Raw genomic sequence first — 14,373 nt, 5'->3', positions numbered from 1 at the left:
CAGTACATCAGAGCAGACAAATATGAAACAAAAACATACTCTCTCTTTTCTAATTGAACATCACGGAATGCTATCTCCTAGCATAGACTTTGTTGAACCCCACTGCACCACAATATAGTGCACGATGGTTGTTATAGCGTACCACAGTATGAGTCATAACACCCATAAAACCTAGCGGTCAAACAGGGAAATGGTTCCAATCTTTTTTCCACCATTCATTTTTCCCATATTGATAAAAGTCACCTTGTCCGAGAGAGATTTACATGGCTATCATAAACGTCATGCCAGGTTAAGCCTACACAAAACACAGCCCTTATTTTAAGAGTTTCTAAAATCCCCTCTGAGAAAAATGAATGGTGGAAAAACAATTGGAACCATTTCTCTGTTTGACTGCTAGGTTTTATGGGTATTATGACACCTCTACTGTGGGGCTCTATAGATTTGTTGCATGGTTGTTATGCCTATAGTGTGTTGGTTATGAGAAAGCCTAGAGATATCCAATCTTGATATTTATACTTGATTTTCAGACTATTTGAGTGCAAATCTACAAACTGGAATAACAACCCTTGTCATCTCAATGCAATGCACAATGGGCAAATGTTTCCCCCCTGAAATAAACAATATCAAATAAATGTTACTCTGCATGTCAAACTTGATTCCTTATTGTGAAAATGAGGTAGCATCGTAAGTAAGAGGGTATGAAAGAAATGCCTTGAAGTCTGGCTATGGTTTGAAGTTTGATCTCATATTTCATTTGGCTGGGGGCCATCATCAGTGTAAACACAGACTGGAAGCCTTGTGAGAAGAGAGAACAGCTGAACAAGACTCACATAGGTAGATTTAAAAATCAATCAAATCATGGCACTGTGACACCAATCTAATTTCTAGTTTAATAGTCATCCCAAGAGCCCGTGATATGACAGAAATGTAAGGACATATGATTTACCTGCATCGTAATGGCAAATTTGGATTTATACCTGAACTTGATCAAGTTATTATTATTTTTTATTTAACCTTTATTTAACTAGGCAAGTCAATTAAGAACAAATTCTTATTTACAATGACGGCCTACCCCGGCCAAACCTGGACGACGCTGGGCTAATTGCGTGCCGCCCTATGGGACTCCTAATCACAGCCGGATGAGATACAGTCTGGATTCAAACCAGGGACTGTAGTGACACCTCTTGCACTGAGATGAAGTGCCTTAGACCGCTGCGCCACTCGGGAGCCCATTATCATCATATCAACATCAAACTAGGAAATAACACATATGGAATCATGTAGTAGCCAAAAAAGTGTCAAACAAATCAGGCAACAAATCAGCCAACAAGTGCTCAGCATATGTGGAAATGAATTCCAGGTTAAACTGGTTGAGAGAATGCCAATAGTGTGCAAAGCTGTCATCAAGGCAAAGGGTGGCTACTTTGAAGAATCTAAAATCTAAAATATATTTTGATTTGTTTGACACTTTTTTTGTTACTACATGTTTTCATGTATGTTATTTCAAAGTTTTGATGTCTTCACTATTATTCTACAAAGTAGAAAATAGTAAAAATAAAGAAAAACCCTGGAATGAGTACATGTGTCCAAACTTTTGACTGGTACTGTAGCTGCGAGCATCAATGAACAGAGTTCACAGGATGACAGAAATGACACAAGATCAGTTGGATAACAAAGCAAGCAATCTATCATGTAGGAACTACTATATCTACCTTTATGTGCAATCAGTGAAAGCATTACCATGTTTATCTCTTAATACCACAAGGGGGACGCACGTGAAGTTTATTCTAGTGCTGTAGGTTGGTTATCTTTAAATGCAGTGGTTAATCATTCTTAAAGTCATTACTTAATGCATTGAGTTTATATACCAATTCTGTAGTCAATTTGACTAATAGTTTATGTTAAGATTTGTGAAATATTTTCAGCGTTAGTATATTGCAGTCATCTTTGAATTCTGGGTCTTTGTTTTGTCAATCTGTTTGTGTAAATTATTTAAATCTCAGTTGGTACACTCCACATTAGCATTCCAAAATATTTCAATACACTTTTACAGCTGTAATATGCTGACTGCGCAATCAGCAGTCCACCGGGCACAGACGTCAATTCAACGTCTATTCCACATTGGTTCAACGTAATTTCATTGAAATGACGTGGAAACAATGTTGATTCAACCAGTGTGTGTTTTCACTATGTTCAGACCACATAATATGACATCAATATGTGATTATACAGATGTACAGTACTAATCGTGATATTTCACTTGTTCGTCTGCATAATTTAAATCAAATATTAATTTGCCTGAGACAAGTCTACTTGATCAATCTGGAGTCAATCTGATTTATTGCGGATGTATTACAATCTGCTTTCTAGGGCGGCAGGTAGCCTAGCGGTTAAGAGTGTTGGGCCAGTAACCGAAAGGTTGCTGATTCAAATCCCTGAGCCAAGGTACTTAACCCTAATTGCTCCTATAAGTGCCACATCTGCTCCTGCTACGGCCTCTGGTGTTCAGCCGGTGTCTTCTTGACCTGCAGTTACTCCCCCTGTACACACTCTCTCTCTCATTCTTCCTCTCTGTGTGACTGTGTGGTTGGAGACAGGAGTGCTGGAGTCAGAGCAGATCCCTACCAGCTGCAACTCGTTCCATAATCAAGACCTCTACAAATACTCAGTCCTGCCACTTCCACTCTGCCACATTGTAATCTATGCTCAGTCAGTTCATGATTCTAGCCATTTATGATTATTCAAGACCCTGTTACTCTGCTGTGCCTGTTTACCTGCCGGACACTGTTTATCCTCTCATTGCAGTTACCTTCATCATGGTAATGTCTGTGACGGCCCTAAAAAGTTTACATACAAAGTATACATACAAAGTTTCAAGTCCCTAGGGCAAACAGGACAGCGGATATGAAGGCTTATTAACCTCTTGGGGCTAGGTGGGACGCTAGCGTGCCACCCGTGGTGCACTCCATCAACAGCAGGTGCATTTCAAGAGCGGCAAATTTGAATCCAAATAAATGTCAAAATTCAAATTTTTCAAAAATACAACTATGTTACACCATTTGAAAGATAAACATCTCCTTAATCTAACCACGTTTTACGATTTCAAAAAGGTTTTACGGCGAAAGCATAAATTTAGAGTATGTTAGGACAGTACATTTACAAGAGTTGTGTGTAATGTTTTGTCAAGTCAAAGACAGGGTCACCAAAACCATAAAACCAGCTAAAATGATGCACTAACCTTTTACAATCTCCATCAGATGACACTCCTAGGACATTATGTTAGACAATGCATGCATTTTTAGTTCTATCAAGTTCATATTTATATCCAAAAACAGCGTTTTACTATGGCATTGATGTTGAGGAAATCGTTTCCCTCCAATAACCGGCAGTCAAGTCAGCGTAACAAATTAAATAATTAAAATTAGAAAACATTGGTAAAATATTATATTGTCATTTAAAGAATTATAGATTTACATCTCTTGAACGCAATCAACTTGCCAGATTTAAAAAGAACCTTACTGGGAAATCACACTTTGCAATAATCTGAGCACTGCGCCCAGAAAAATACGCGTTGCGATACAGACTAGACGTCATGTTGGGGAGATCTAAAATCGAAAATACTATGTAAATAATCCATTACCTTTGATTCTCTTCATCAGATGTCACTTCCAGGTATCACAGGTCCATAACGAATGTAGTTTTGTTCAAAAAAGCTCATCATTTATGTCCAAAAATCTCCGTCTCGTTAGCACATGATGTAAGCCAGCCGGACTTCTCGTCATGAACGAGGGGAAAAAATATATTTCCGTTCGTTCAAACATGTCAAACGTTGTATAGCATAAATCATTAGGGCCTTTTTTAACCAGAACATGAATAATATTCAAGGTGGACGAATGCATACTCTTTTATAACGTATTGGAACGAGGGTACCCAACATGAACTAGCGCGCCAGGTGTCTAATGGGACATCATCGTTCCATGGCTCTTGTTCGGTCAGATCTCCCTCCAGAAGACTCAAAACACTTTGTAAAGGCTGGTGACATCTAGTGGAAGCAATAGGAAGTGCCAAAATATTCCTAAACCCCTGTGTTTTTCAATGGGATAGGTTTAAAGTCAATACAACACATCAGGTATCCACTTCCTGTCAGAAAATGTCTCAGGGTTTTGCCTGCCAAATGAGTTCTGTTATACTCACAGACACCATTCAAACAGTTTTGGAAACTTTAGAGTGTTTTCTATCCATATATAATAAGTATATGCATATTCTAGTTACTGCGTAGGATTAGTAACCAGATTAAATCGGGTACATTTTTTTTATCCAGACGTGCAAATGCTGCCCCCTAGACCCAACAGGTTAAGTGAGACTGCTTATAACAGTGCAACCTATAGGTCAATCAGTGCCATTCTTTTTTAACCAAGTTACTTCCTCTTAAGGATCGGATGCTTTTTTTCAATTTTCGCCTAAAATGACATACCCAAATCTAACTGCCTGTAGCTCAGGACCTGAAGCAAGGATATGCATATTTTTGATACCCTTTGAAAGGAAACACTTAGAAGTTTGTGGAAATGTGAAATTAACGTAGGAGAATATAACACATTAGATCTCTTGCATCTTTGAAATGCAAGAGAAAGGTCACAATGCATTATTCCAGATTAGGCACGATTTTGCCCACTAGATAGCAGCAGTGTATGTGCAATATTTTAGACTGATCCAATGAACCATTGCATTTCTGTTCAAAATGTTGTATCAAGTCTGCCCAAATGTGCCTAATTGGTTTATTGATACATTTTCAAGTTCATAACTGTGCACTCTACTCAAACAATAGCATGGTATTCTTTCACTGTAATAGCTACTGCAGTTAGAATAACAAGAATTTAAGCATTCTGCCCATATCAGATATGTCTATGTCCTGGGAAATGTTCCTGTTACTTACAACCTCATGCTAATCACATTAGCCTACGTTAGCTCAACCGTCCCGCAGGGGGGGGACATCGATCCTGTAGAGGTTATGGCCTCTAGTTTCGGGAAAAGTCTAAACGGAATCCTTGGGATTTCCCAACTATGACATCACCCCATTGAAGTTGAAATTTAAAATGTTAGAGTTAGGTAAGGGTTATGGTTATGGTTAGGGTTTAGGGTAGGGATGTCACAAGGTTCCTGGATAGCACTAACCCTTTAGTTTCTCTGTGCCAAATTAGAAAAAAAGTTACCAATGTTTGAGTTTTTATGTAAGAATAACAATAGGTTTCACAGCTTCGCTGTCAACACCTAATAAATAACTATAGTCATGGCTGCTTTGGTTGTCAACAGATGTCTGGCTATTGTAGTCTTTTGACTGTGGAAAAACAAGAATCTCTAAGGTTGTCCCAGGTGAGGCAGGCATGCGAGGAAGGGGCATCTGCGACTGCACAATCCTCCGACTGAGCAAAGAAACCTGTGCCATACCTTCTGTATGTGATCAGCAGCAAGGCTCCGCAGCGGACTTTGCACGTGGACTTACACGTGGACTTTGACATGGTCCTGCTTCTCCATTCAGACCAGCTTTATTATGATTTAAGAAAAACATATTTCAGACTTATTTCATGTTTTGCTGTACGAACAGCAGGACAATTATCATTATTACTATTATTATTATTTAACATAGAAGTCAACCTATTTCATGTAGTTTCAAAGTGATCAAATTATTTATACTTGAAATGGAGCAGGATTAGTTAATAACATGTATTAAATCATATGAAATAATGTAATTCAAAAAAAGTTGACCCACCCACATAAGTATACTGTACCTGGATATACATGTATCAACTTTGGCTATGGCTAATGGCTTCTACCTGAGCACATGGCACATGGTAATTGTCTGCAATTCACACCTCCCAGTAGTCTATGGATGGAGATAATTACCATAACACTCGGTGCTCGAACCCTCTTTCCCGCCAAACATTTTCTTTGAAAGCAGGCAGGGAGAGCAACCAGCGACAGAAGAGGATGCGAGACAATGGAAGTCAATGAACTAAGTAGAACAGACCCAGTTGCTATCACATTGGTGTTTATCTCTGCCTTTACACTAGGAAGCGGCTTTGTGGGGTGAAACATCATAAGTCAATGGCTGTTGATACAGTGCCTTGCAAAAGTCTTCATCCCCCTTGGCGTTTTTCCTATTTTGTTGCATTACAACCTCTAATTTAAATTGATTTTTATTTGGATTTCATGTAATGGACATGCACAAAATAGTCCAAATTTGTGAAGTAAAATAAAAAAAAATGACTTGCTTCAATAATTCAAAAAAATAAAAAATGGAAAAGAGGTGCGTGCATATGTATTCACCCCCTTTGCTATGAAGCCCCTAAATAAGATCTTGTGCAACCAATTACCTTCAGAAGTCACATAATATTTTAACTAAAGTCCACCTGTGTGCAATCTAAGTGTCACATGATCTCAGTATATATATATATATATATATATATATATATATACCTGTTCTGAAAGGCCCCAGAGTCTGCAATTACCAGGAGCTCTCCAAACCAGTCAGGGACAAAGCTGTGGAGAAGTACAGATCAGGGCTGGGTTATAAAAAAATATCTGAGACTTTGAACATCCCACGGAGCACCATTAATTAAATAATGTAAAGAATATGGCACCACAACAAACCTGCCAAGAGAGGGCCACCCACTAAAACTCATGGACCAGGCAAGGAGGGCATTAATCAGAGAGGCAACAAAGAGACCAAAGATAACCCTGAAGGAGCTGCAAAGCTCCATAGCAGAGATTGGAATATCTGTCCATAGGAACACTTTAAGCCATACACTCCACAGAGCTGGGCTTTACGGAAGAGTGGCCAGAAAAAAGCCATTGCTTAAAAAAATGTTTTTATAATGACATGTTTGGTGTTCGCCAAAAGGCATGTGGGAGACTCCCCAAACATATGGAAGAAGGTACTCTGGTCAGATGAGACCAAAATGTAGCTTTTTGGCCATCAAGGAAAACGCTATGTCTGGCGCAAATCCAACGCCTTTCATCACCCAGAGAACATCATCCCCACAGTGAAGCATGGTGGTGGCAGCATCATGCTGTGGGGATGTTGTTCATCGGCAGGGACTGGGAAACTGGTCAGAATTTAAGAAATGATGGATGTCGCTAAATACAGGGAAATTCTTGAGGGAAACTATTTCAGTCTTCCAGAGATTTGAGACTGGGGTGGAGGTTCACCTTCCAGCAGGAGAATGACCCTAAGCATACTGCTAAAGCAACACTTGAGTGGTTTAAGGGGAAACATTTAAATGTCTTGGAATGGCCTAGTCAAAGCCCAGACCTCAATCCAATTGAGAATCTGTGGTATGACTTAAAGATTGCTGTACACCAGCGGAACCCATCCACCTTGAAGGAGCTGGAGCAGTTTTGCCTTGAAGAATGGGCAAAAATCCCAATGGCTAGATGTGCCAAGCTTATAGAGACATACCCCAAGAGACTTGCAGCTGTAATTGCTGAGAAAGGTGGCTCTACAAAGTATTTATTTTGGGGGGGTGAATAGTTATCCTGTTAGGGCTAGGGGGCAGTATTGACACGGCTGGATAAAAAACGTACCCGATTTAATCTGGTTACTACTCCTGCCCAGTAACTAGAATATGCATATAATTATTGGCTTTGGATAGAAAACACCCTAAAGTTTCTAAAACTGTTTGAATGGTGTCTGTGAGTATAACAGAACTCATATGGCAGGCAAAAACCTGAGAAGATTTCATGCAGGAAGTGGCCTGTCTGACAAGGTGTCGTTCTTCTTGTCTCTGTTTATTGAAGAGTGAGGATCTTAGCTGTACCGTGACACTTCCCACGGCTGCCATAGGCTCTCAGAAGGCGGCAAAATGCTGAATCGTGGCTTTGCAGGCTCTGGCTGAAACAAAGTACCGCGTTTGGGTAGTGGCTGGTTACAGTACTGTGAGACTCAGGCTCGTGCCCGCGTCGACCGAAAGCTTTGTTTTCTTTCCTCTGTTTAGCTAAATGGACATTCCCGGTCGGAATATTATCGCTTTTTTACGAGAAAAATGACATAAAAATGGATTTTAAACAGCGGTTGACATGCTTCGAAGTACGGTAATGGAATATTTAGATTTTTTTTGTCACGAATTGCGCCATGCGCACGACCCTGATTTACCATTTCGGATAGTTTCTGGAACGCACGAACAAAACGCCGCTATTCGGATATAACGATGGATTATTTTGGACCAAACCAACATTTGTTATTGAAGTAGCAGTCCTGGGAGTGCATTCTGACGAAGACAACAAAAGGTAATCAAACTTTTGTAATAGTAAATCTGATATTGGTGAGTGCTAAACTTGCCGGGTGTCTAAATAGCTAGCCCGTGATGGCTGGGCTATGTACTTAGAATATTGCAAAATGTGCTTTCACCAAAAAGCTATTTTAAAATCGGACATATCGAGTGCATAGAGGAGTTCTGTATCTATAATTCTTAAAATAATTGTTATGCTTTTTGTGAACGTTTATCGTGAGTAATTTAGTACATTGTTAGTGAATTCGCCGGAAGTTTGCTGGGTTATGCTAGTTCTGAATGTCACATGCTAATGTAAAAAGCTGGTTTTTGATATAAATATGAACTTGATTGAACAAAACATGCATGTATTGTATAACATAATGTCCTAGGGTTGTCATCTGATGAAGATCATCAAAGGTTAGTGCTGCATTTAGCTGTCTTCTGGGTTTTTGTGACATTATATGCTAGCTTGAAAAATGGGTGTCTGATTATTTCTGGCTTGGTACTCTGCTGACATAATCTAATGTTTTGCTTTCGTTGTAAAGCCTTTTTGAAATCGGACAGTGTGGTTAGATTAACGAGAGTCTTGTCTTTAAATAGCTGTAAAATAGTCATATGTTTGAGAAATTGAAGTAATAGGATTTTTAAGGTATTTGAAAATCGCGCCACTGGATTAGACTGGCTGTTGCGTAGGTGGGACGAATTCGTCCCGCCTAGCCCAGAGAGGTTATGCACACTCAAGTTTTCAGTTTTTTGTCTTTTTTCTTGTTCATCTCACAATATATATTTTTTTATCGTCTTCAAAATGGTAGGCATGGTGTGTAAATCAAATGATACAAACGCCCCTAAAATCCATTTTAATTCCAGGTTGTAAGGCAACAAAATAGGAAAAATGCCAAGGGAGGTGAATACTTTCGCGTGCCACTATGTAGCACTACCTAGCTTGGTTGCTAGCTTGTTAGCATCCATGAGGGCGAGGCTATTGTGGGTAAATGAGTGCCATTTGTATAGTTTAAATGGCCGATATGGGAGAGCCACCGCCTTAATAATATTTTTAGGGCTAGGCGTCCCGCTAGCGGGACAACTTCCGGTGAAACTGGAGGGCACGCAATTCAAATAAATAATCATAAAAATGATGGATATTAAACATTTAGGTACATATAAGTGTCTTATATCGGTTGAAAGCTTATTATTGTTAATCTAACTGCACTGTCCGATTTACAGTAGCTATTACAGCGAAAACATGCCATGCGATTGTTTGAGGATGGCGCCCCACATCATAATATTTTTCCACCGGCACAGGTTTCATAAATTCACAAATAGCGATTAAATATTCACTTACTTTCTGAAAATCTTCCTCTGATTTGTCATCCAAAGGGTCCCAGCTATAACATGTAGTGACGTTTTGTTAGATAAAATCCTTCTTTATATCCCAAAAAGTCTGTTTAGTTGGCGCCATCGATTTGAGTAATCCACTCATTCAACATGCAGAGAAAGCAATCCGAAAATCTACCCTAAACTTTGTTTCAACAAGTCAAAATACGTTTCTATTTACTCCTCAGATACCCTAAAATGTAATCAAACTATAATATTTCTTACGTAAAGAAGTATGTTCAATAGGAAACCGATTTTAGCAAGTATGTCCTGTCTTCATGGCGCGCAAACTAACATTTCCAAGACTGTGTCCCTGTACTAAAACTGATATTTCTTATTCATTTTTGAAGTTACAAGCCTGAAACCTTGAACGTAGACTGCTGACACCCCGTGGAAGCAATAGGAATTGTATCCAGGGAGCTAATTGTCAGTATGACCTTATACTTGCCATTGTAAGAGGATGGTCTCTCTCACAAATAAAATGTTGGTTGGTTTTTCTTTGGATTTTCTCCTACCATATCTATTGTGTTATATTCTCCTACATTACTTTAACATTTCTACAAACTTCAAAGTGTTTTCCTTCCAATGGTACCAATTATATGCATATCCTGTCTTCAGGGCCTGAGCAACAGTCAGTTTACTTTGGGCACGTCATTCAGGCGGAAATTGAGAAATAAGGGGCCAAGCCCTAGTAGGCAGGAACTGACACATTTTTTTCCAATGGTAAACGGCCTGAGTGAACAATCTTCATTTATCCACTATCTTTGGAGCAACTTATTGGGGCTATGAACCCAGCATGAACCGGCAGGAATTCACCATTGGTTGATGCGTTGCCTCGCCTGATGGTGCTTTCAAGACAACTGGGTACAACAACAAAAAAAGGTGTAAATTCATGATGTCAGTGATCTTCAGTTCGGAAAATCTGAACTCTAGAAAGATGCCTGAGTTTCAGTAGCAGTGTGTGGGTAAAATCGCTGGGGAAGCCAAGCCAGGAAAAAAGCCATAATTGGATTGTTTGCCACCGTGATACACAACATAACGAAAAGTATGTGGACACCTGCTTGTCAATCATTTAATTTGAAAATCATGGGCATTAATATGGAGTTGGTCACCCCCTTTGCTGCTATAACAGCCTCCACTCTTCTGAGAAGGCTTTCCACTAAATGATGATTGCTGCGGGGACTTGCCTCCATTCAGCCACAAGAGCATTAGTGAGGTTGGGCGATTAGGCCTGGCTCGCAGTCGGCATTCCAATTCATCTCAAAGGTGTTCGATGGGATTGAGGTCAGAGATCTGTTCAAGCCAGTCAAGTTCTTCCACACCGATCTCAACAAACCATTTCTGTATGGACCTCACTTTGTGCACGGGGGCATTGTCATTTTGAAACAGGAAGGGGCCTTCCCCAAACTGTTGCCACAAAGTTGTAAACACAGAATCATCTAGAATGTCATTGTATGCTGTAGTGTTAAGCGGTATCTTCACTGGAACTAAGGTGCCTAGCCCAAACCATGAAAAACAGCCCCAGACAATTATTCCTTCTCCACCAAACTTTAGAGTTGGCACTATGCATTGGGGCAGGTAGTGTTCTCCTGGCATGCACCAAACCCAGATTCGTCTGTCTTAGGCTTGTGTGCGGCTGCTCTGCCATTGAAACCCGTTTCATGAAGCTCCCGACGAACAGTTCTTGTGTTGACGTTGTTTCCAGAGGCAGTTTGGAACTCGGTAGTGAGTGTTGCAACCAAGGACTGATGATTTTAACACTTTACTTTACGCACTTCAGCACTCGGCGGTCCCGATCTGTGAGCTTGTGTGGACTACCACTTTGCGGCTGAGCCATTGTTGCTCCTAGATGTTTCCACTCCACAATAACAGCACCTGACTGGGGCAGCTTTAGCAGGGCAGAAATGTGATGAACTGACTTGTTGGAAAGGTGGCATCATATGACGGTGCCCACCTTAAAAGTCACTTAGCTCTTCAGTAAGGCCATTCTACGGCCAATGTTTGTCCATGGAGATTGCATGGCTGTGTGCTCGATTTCTACTCCTGTCAGCAACGGCCAATAGCCAAATCCACTAATTTGAAGTGTTGTCCACATACTTTGTATATATAGTGTATATAGGTTGAGACAATAAAAATACATAGTGGCAGAATAAATTTAACCACACTTTGTTTTATCACAAAACCAGAGAGCAACATCTGTCTGGTGGAGTCCACAAAGCATATTGCATGTAATAAACAGTTACATGACCTACAGCATGGTCAATCAAGTTAATGTTTCTGACATTTTCAAACTACTAAACAACTTTGATTTACAACACCAGAGAGTTACCGTAAGTCACAAAGAAACAGGAACTGCCTCCACTATTCCAGTACCATTTCAACTTCAACATTTCAACATTGTCAAATCTCCTATGCTTAGTCTAATACAGTGACAACTAAAACATTGAAAAAATGATTTAGTCCAATTGACAGAAGCTAAATATAATGTGGCTGTCCATGGTACTGATTTCTGTGTGTGTGTGTGTGTGTGTGTGTGTGTGTGTGTGTGTGTGTGTGTGTGTGTGTGTGTGTGTGTGTGTGTGTGTGTGTGTGTGAGAGAGAGAGAGAGAGAGAGTGTGTGTGTGTTTGCCTTAGTAGGAAAAACATGTTAACTCATCCTACTTGTAGAGAAACGCCAATGCCACCCTCCTCTCTTTCATGTTGACGAAACGGTCTATGACTCTGTCATACAGTACACACTTTTAGTTTTTTTTGTCCTAGGCTAACTGGCTAAAATGTTTGGTCACTAGCCTAACTTCCTTTCATGGGTAACGATTAGCCAGCTAGTTAACATTAGCCTACTCCGTCTAGCTACATATTGAACTTCCATCCTCTCAGGCCTGAAGCACAATGTATGAATTAATGGTTGGATCAGAATCGCCATTATAATCACTGGCCAGTACGGAGAATTAAGTAAAACCACAAGTCCAAATCCCTAACTCCATCCATGGCTAATTTCGGAAAGGGACAATTTTAGCTAAGATACAATCCCGATAACGGGATTGGTTGGACAACAACCAGTGAGATAGCACGGCGCGATATTCAAAACAAAATATTCTCAAAATTAACCTCTCTGGGCTACGTAACAGCCACTGGCAGCCTGTGGCGCGATTTTCAAAACCTTAAAAATCCTATTACTTCAATTTCTCAAACATATGACTATTTTACAGCTATTTAAAGACAAGACTCTCGTTAATCTAACAACACTGTCCGATTTCAAAAAGGCTTTACAACGAAAGCAAAACATTAGATTATGTCAGCAGAGTACCAAGCCAGAAATAATCAGACACCCATTTTTCAAGCCAGCATATAATGTCACAAAAACCCAGAAGACAGCTAAATGCAGCACTCACCTTTGATGATCTTCATCAGATGACAACCCTAGGACATTATGTTATACAATACATGCATGTTTTGTTCAATCAAGTTCCTATTTATATCAAAAACCAGCTTTTTACATTAGCATGTGACGTTCAGAACTAGCATACCCCCGCAAACTTCCGGGGAATTCGCTAACATTTTACTAAATTACTCACGATAAACGTTCACAAAAAGCATAACAATTATTTTAAGAATTATAGATACAGACCTCCTCTATGCACTCGATATGTCCGATTTTAAAATAGCTTTTTGGTGAAAGCACATTTTGCAATATTCTAAGTACATAGCCCAGGCATCACGGGCTCGCTATTTAGACACCCGGCAAGTTTAGCACTCACCATAATCATATTTACTATTATAAAAGTTTGATTACCTTTTGTTGTCTTCGTCAGAATGCACACCCAGGACTGCTACTTCAATAACAAATGTTGGTTTGGTCCAAAATAATCCATCGTTATATCCGAATAGCGGCGTTTTGTTCGTGCGTTCCAGACACTATCCGAAATAGTAAAGAAGTGTCGCGCGCATGGCGCAATTCGTGACAATAAAATTCTAAATATTCCATTACCGTACTTCGAAGCATGTCAACCGCTGTTTAAAATCAATTTTTACGACATTTTTCTCGTAGAAAAGCGATAATATTCCGACAGGGAATCTCCTTTTCGGCAAACAGAGGAAAAAATCCCAAAGGCGGGGGCGGTCGGGTCACGAGCATAAGCCCAGTGTCCCTTGATCGGCCACTTGAGAAAGGCGATAATGTGTTTCAGCCTGGGGCTGGAATGACGACATTCTGTTTTTTCCCGGGCTCTGAGCGCCTATGGACGACGTGGGAAGTGTCACGTTAGAGCAGAGATCCTTAGTAAATGATAGAGATGGAAAAGAAGTTCAAGAAATGGTCAGACAGGCCACTTCCTGTAAAGGAATCTCTCAGGTTTTGACCTGCCATTTGAGTTCTGTTATACTCACAGACACCATTCAAACAGTTTTAGAAAATTTAGGGTGTTTTCTATCCATATGTAATAAGTATATGCATATTCTAGTTGCTGGGTAGGAGTGGTAACCAGATTAAATCGGGTATGTTTTTTATCCAGCCGTGTCAATACTGCCCCCTATCCTAAACAGGTTAAAATTCAAGTATTATACGGCATTTTAAAGATACTCTACTCGTTAATCCAATCACATTGTCCGATTTCAAAAAGGCTTTACGGTGAAAGCAAAACATTAGTTTATTTTAGCATAGCACCTCAGCAAAAAAAAAAAAAAGCTATTTTCCAAGCACGATAGCATCACAAAACCAGATATACAGCTAAAA

This window comes from Salmo salar, chromosome 10, assembly GCF_965601325.2.
Source record: "Salmo salar chromosome 10, fSalSal1, whole genome shotgun sequence".
NCBI lineage: Eukaryota > Metazoa > Chordata > Actinopteri > Salmoniformes > Salmonidae > Salmo > Salmo salar.
The sequence above is the reverse complement of the archived record's forward strand: the minus strand, read 5'-3'. Positions refer to the sequence as shown.